The following is a 6,359-nucleotide window of genomic DNA, read 5'->3' as shown; positions in this document are numbered from 1 at the left end:
CCCCGCCCTCTCCCAAACCCTGCTCCCTCCACCCCAGGCCTCTGGGAATCAGCAGCAGAGCCAGGTTGCCGCGGCTTGGAGCACAGCTCTGCTAATAAATCTCCATCCTGCAGCCCAGACTGCCTCCGCTGGGACCTGAGCACCGCTTCCTGAGTGCCCGCTGGCTGCCCGGCTGCACTGCCAAGCCCCACACATAACCACCCTGTGGGCTTGACTCCAGAGCCAGGCAGGCGGCCTTTCTGGACCGGCTTTCTCTCTTCCCTGTTTTTCTCCTCCGGCCCCCTCATCTCACCTCTTCTTGAGCAGATACATTTCTATTCCCAGCCAACTGCTTTTAAACCTTGTGGAAGTTCAAAGAAAGCTTGTGAGGGTTTTGAAACCCACCAATGCTCCTTTGCCCTTGAACTTGGACATGCTGAGGAGGTGGAAGAGCGCTAGTCCCAGAGCTTGGGGGAACCAGGGTTCTCGGTTCTGCCTCTTGTTCTGTGACCTTGGGAAGGTCATGCACATCTTGGCTTTCCCACCTCTAAAGTAGGCATTGGGCTAAATTAATTTTGAGCCCTGAGCTCGGACAGCCCAGCTGATGCAGTAGTTCTGCTTGGTTGTCTGAATCTGTGTCAGACACTCAGGGAGGGAAAGCTCCCGGTCCGAGTTCTCTCGGGCTCCCTTCTGCAGAGAAGCCAGGAGCACACCCTTGGGCTTGATTCTATGGGGGAGCTGGCCCAAATCCAAGCTCTCTCTCAGCAAAATTGCTCTGTCTCCCAGAGCCCGTCACTCATAGCTATTTACATAGATATTGATGTGCTTATTTGTCTATCTCCTATTAGCTCTTGAGGGAAGAATGTATGCATGATTTCATTCATATCCCCAACATATATTACATTAAATGCCTACTATGTGCCTTGCTAGATACTAGGAAACAGTAGGCGTACAGATGTGGTCCCTGCCTTCAGAGAGCTTACAATCTAGAGAGAACAGACTTTGGTGAGTCCAATAACCGCACAACTCTGTCATAACCATCTCGGCAGGAGCCATAAAGTGAAGAGTAGAGAGCTGTGAGTGTGGGAGCGGATTGGGCAAGCCACCACTGAGCATCATGTCCAATGGAGCTGAAACCTCAGGGTGAGTCGGATGACTGGGACAGGCAGGGGGGGAGAGCATGGTGGACAGAAAGGGCAGCACATGCAAGGATTGGAGGTAGAGGGAAACCTGGCAGCAGCAAAAGTGGGGGTTAAGGACAAGCACCTCATTCACTATTGTATATGAGCCCCCAACGCATACCTGGCATTTACTGGGCAAGCACATAAACATTTGTTGAATGAATGAATGACATCTAAATTCCCCTTCCTGATAGTATTAAGCTGCCCAGTTTGTACAAACTAGAAGGTAAGAGTTTTAGTTCTTCCTAATCACTACCTGTGCTTCCCTGTAGTGGAACATGTGGAAATCTCCTAGAGTCTGAACTGAGAAAGTATGCCCACAAGTTCCAACATGGAGATGGGTATTATTCGTTTCTGTGTAAAATTATAATTTTATGATAAACTAGAGGCCCAGTGTACGAAATTTGTGCACAGAAGGGGGGTGGGTCCCTCAGCCCAGCCTGCACCCTCTCGCAATCTGGGACCTAAGGGGGGATGTCTGACTGCCAGTTTAGGCCCGATCACATGGACATCCCTGTCGCAATCTGGGACTGCTGGCTCCTAACCGCTTGCCTGCCTGCCTGATTTTGCTCCTAAAACTCAAGCTTCTTATTTTTTTATTTTTAATATTTACATTTCTTTTCTTCTTTATTTTTTATTTTAAAATTCAAGCTTCTTGAGAACACGAGGCATTTAATATTATTCCATATTCCTTACAGAGAGCTAAGCATGGTAAACACAGCAAATACTTAATACTTATGGGCTTCTATACAAACACTTTCCAACCAGGAATGTTTTAATAGGCAGTCTCCAAAAACTTGAACTGAAAAGCCTAAAAGTAGAGTGTTCAGATTTCAGGCATCAGGTGCTATTAGCAGGATTTCTATCCCAATTAAACTCTAATTCTGAGCTCTCAACAGTCTAGACAAACTGCCTTTCACTATCTCCAAAGTTTTGTGTGTGTGTGTGTGTGTGTGTGTGTGATTGCAAAATAGAGATTTATTTATTAAGAATTATTTAGTGCTTGCATAAAAATCACCAGTTGTTCCTCACTGGGTTTTTAACACACATGAATTCTTTGGGAGTCCCTCTATTCACCCCAACACTTTCAAAATACAGCTCTTGAAGGGTCCCAGGTTCGATTCTGGTCAAGGGCACATACCTGGGTTGCGGGCTCAATCCCCAGTTGGGGGCGTGCAGGAGGCAGCCGATCAATGATTCTCTCTCATCGTTGGTATTTCTATCTCTCTCTCCCTCTTCCTTCCTCTCTGAAATAAATAAAAATATATTTAAAAAATAACAGCTCTTGTTAGTGCCAGGAGGGACAGTTAAGGCAGCGAGGTGTTTCCTTGGGTCTCAGCATCTGGAGGGCTTGTGGTCTCCCCTCTGAGAGAATACACATGATAGGTAGTTTCTTAGTGGTGTAGGCTGTCCCTGAAGAAAATACTTATGCAGAAGAATGCAAATTCAGTCATCTGTGGTCAGTTACTCATACCTGACAGCTTTAAAATAAAGTCCCCTTGGTCAAGGTCATCAAAGGCTTGCTGGTTGTTTTCAACTATAAAAAACTGTCTGGAAAAAGACAGTGGGAAAGAGCAGGGTCTATAATGACAGCGCTGTGATGCTGGGCTGTGCGACCACAGGAGAGCACACAGCAGTCTGCTTTAAAAAAAATCCTGTATAATTTCAAATCAAACCCCTCATGGTCTGTACACAACCCGAAACATCACTGCACCAGATCCTCATTTTTAAAATGAGGTGTATGACAGGGCTTCCCCAGGGTCATGCACCACATGGGGAGGGGTGGGGGATAGGGACAGAAAACCCTAGGACTTGACTTATTAGCAACATTAACTGATTTTTATCACACTGAAATGAAGGCAGTCAGTCTGTGCTGCCATGAAATTAAAGGTGATTCAGAAGTAGGGTGGTTATTTATTGCCCTGTTAGGATAGACCCCAAAAATGACTTTTCAGAAACCAGGGCTGTCCCCTGCAACCCCAGCCAGACTCTGGACTGCTCTGGGGGACGCAGGCCAAGGCGGCCTGCCAGCTTGCTTCACAGTGATTCTGGCTGGTCTGTTTCTAGGAGTGCTGGCCACTGGGCATGCCTACACCTTGTAGTTGAGCTCGGTGTTCATCTTGGTGTACATCTCCTAGATGACGTCAATGGTGGCCGTGTAGTTGACCAGTAACAGGCGGACCTTCTCCAGGCACTCCTCCTCCATCACGTTCTGGCCCTTAGAGAGTGCTTTCAGGAAGTCAGACTTGTAGGGCGCAGCATATAGCGCTGCCTGGAAGATCTTCTGCACGATCCAGCTGTGGTACTTCTTGAGCGCCATCCCGTAGGCCTTGGTGGCGTTGACAGGCATGAGGTTGGGGTGGCTCTCATCCCACTCCCCGTCGCAGATGCTCCACAGGAAGACCTAGATGAAGTGGAGGCCCTTTTTCAGCCACATCAGCACCAGTGTGGCCCCCACTTTGGGCCACTCTGCTCCATACATTTCCTTCTCTGCCTCCAGGATGTTCTGCAGGGTCCGGAACTTGGCTGGGTCGGTATTGTACACAGCTTTGATTTTCGTGATGTTACCACTTACGTCTGCCTTGATGGGCATAAACACTGGGGACCCAAGGCAATCAAAGAAGGGCAGCAGGCCCTGACCAGTTTGGCTCAGTGGATAGAGCGTCGGCCTGCGGACTCAAAGGTCCCGGGTTCAATTCTGGTCCAGGGCATGTACCTTGGTTGCAGGCACATCCCCAGTGGGGAGTGTGCAGGAGGCAGCTGATCGATGTTTCTCTCTCATCAATGTTTCTAACTCTCTATCCCTCTCCCTTCCTCTCTGTAAAAAATCAATAAAATATATTTTAAAAAATAAATAAATAAATAAAAATTGATTAATTAATTAATTTTTAAAAAAGAGGGGCAGCAGATGGGACACTGCCTTCAGGAAGGGCCCTGTGTCAATCTGCTTGTCCACGGGCAGCGGCTTCAGCAGGTGCTCAGCCAACAGCGCCATTTCAGGGTTGAGGCCGGCAGTGATGCCGTTTTCTAATCGGATCTTTCTCTTCCTTCCCCAGCACACTCCAAACCTACTCCAGACAGATCACCCCAACCCCACAGACCCTTAAGACCTTCCCCCCTATTTCTTTGATTTTCCCCCATCAAACTCACAACTTACCATGTTGCCTAGGAGTGCCCCTAACCTCTCCCTGGAAGGCGGGGCCAGCTCAGCGAGGGGCCATGGTGGTTCTGGTCTAACATTCATTATGGTTGTGACGCTTTTATGGTCACTGGCTTTATATATATATAGACTAGAAGCCCAGTGTATGAAATTCGTGCACTAGAGGGGGTGTCCCTCAGCCCAGCCTGCACCCTCTTCAATCTGGGACCCCTCAGGGGATGTCCAACTGCCGGTTTAGGCCTGATCCGGGGCCGGGGGGAGGGGGGGTCCCCTCAGCCCAGCCTGCACCCTCTCCAGTCTGGGACCCCTTGGGGGATGTCCCTCTCACAATCTGGGACCACTGGCTCCTAACTGCTCACCTGCCTGCCTGCCTGATAGCCCCTCACAGCCCCCCCTCCCCCACTGGCCTGGTCGCCCCTCACTGTCCCCCCTGCCAGCCTGGTCGCCCCACGCAGCCTGCTGTTTGGTCATTTGGTCGCCCCTCACTGCCCTCTCCCCCCTCCCCCACCAGCCTGGTCGCCCCATGCAGCCTGCTGTTTGGTCATTTCGTGACAGCATCCCAACCAATTTGCCTATTACCCTTTTATTAGTATAGATGATATATAATAATTTAGATCAAATATATTCAGATCTAAAAGCTGTTGAAAAGTTGGAGGGTTGCTGGAATTAACAAATAAAAATATCCCATGCAGCCACTGTGGAAAAAGTTCAGGAAATTGATAGTGGTAATGGTTACACAGCATTGTGAAAGAACTTAGATCCACTGAATTGTACACTTAAAAATGGTTAAAATGGTAAATTTTATGTTATGTATATTTTACCACAATTTTAAAAAGCATTTTGATAGAAAAAAATATTAAGCATTTTGCCTTAAAAATAAAGTCCTGTGTAATACTTAGGACATACCTAAACTTAAAGTTTATTTATTGTTTATCTGAAATTGTATCCTGTATTTTATCTGGCAACCTTAAATTAAGGACTTCCTCTTAATCTTAGGACCTTCCCAGGATTCAAGAACCATCCTTTTAAAGCCAAAAATCAGTGTTTGTGGTCTGATAAGAATGAGTATACAAGACAGACGCAGAAAATCAGGGGGTGCCTCTCTAATTATAGACTCAACCCTAGACAGAGACCACACCACGATCCCTCAGCCCTTGCTCCCTCCATCAGTGAAGAGGTAAAGATTAGAAATCTTGGTTGGGTTTCCCATCTGTTGTTTAATCATCACGATCCACAAATGCAGTAAAAGCTGGTTATAAACCCCTTCTTACAATTGACCACGTGGCTAGAATTACAGTTGCAGATGGCGACACTCATGCGTGTGACTCAGACGATAGCCTCGTCCCCCGCCATCAATGCATCTTCACACCAGAGTTGGTAAGAACCCATGGGGTGCCCAGATGCCTAATTGCACCACCATGTGCACCCATGTCTTCTCCATGAAAGAAACTGCCTGCACAGCTCATCGTACAGCAAGAAACAACAGGTGCAAAAGGCAAAGGCCACTTTGGAACCATTTGGACCAAAGAACACGGCTCCATGTAACAAGAGCGCCCACAGACTTGGCACGCCTGTGTCCATCTGCCTGCGCGCTGGGCCTGGAATCGGACCACAGCCGAGGAGTCTGTGGCTGCCGTTCCAGGTGGTCCCACCTACTCCTTCTCTCAACCGAGACGAAAGGCAGCTGGGGAGGGCTTCTCAAGAAGAGATGGGTCGTGTCCAATTCATTTTTACTGGGTGCTGACAAGTCACAGCGAAAGTCTGGAAATGAGTAGCACAGCAAAAACACACAGGTCACAATGCGCTGGTGAATGATTACCAGAGGAGAAATTCATTACCGGCGCGCTCAGCTCCCATCACATAAGGAAGTGTTACATTAACAAGATGGAAGGTCCCTGCGGTCCCCTCCCCTGCACAGCCCCCACTGCCACCGCCTGCCACCCCTGTATTTCAATTTGTGTTGCATGGTGGGAGCAAAGCCCAAAGGCGGGGGGAGAGGGGAGTTAATTCAACTATACTCATCAAAAAGAGGGTCACGG

At 48.3% G+C, this 6,359-nt stretch overlaps 1 pseudogene; it reads right to left on the bottom strand.

Moving 5' to 3' along the window:
- Positions 1 to 3,249: 3,249 nt before the first annotated feature.
- LOC102252506 lies at positions 3,250 to 4,155 on the bottom strand (annotated as a pseudogene).
- Between the last annotated feature and the right edge of the window lie 2,204 nt (positions 4,156 to 6,359).

The sequence above is a fragment of the Myotis brandtii genome, unplaced genomic scaffold (genome assembly GCF_000412655.1).
Source record: "Myotis brandtii unplaced genomic scaffold, ASM41265v1 scaffold43, whole genome shotgun sequence".
Taxonomy (NCBI): Eukaryota; Metazoa; Chordata; class Mammalia; order Chiroptera; family Vespertilionidae; genus Myotis; species Myotis brandtii.
Note: the sequence above shows the minus strand (reverse complement) of the source record. Positions and strands in the feature narration are given on the sequence as shown.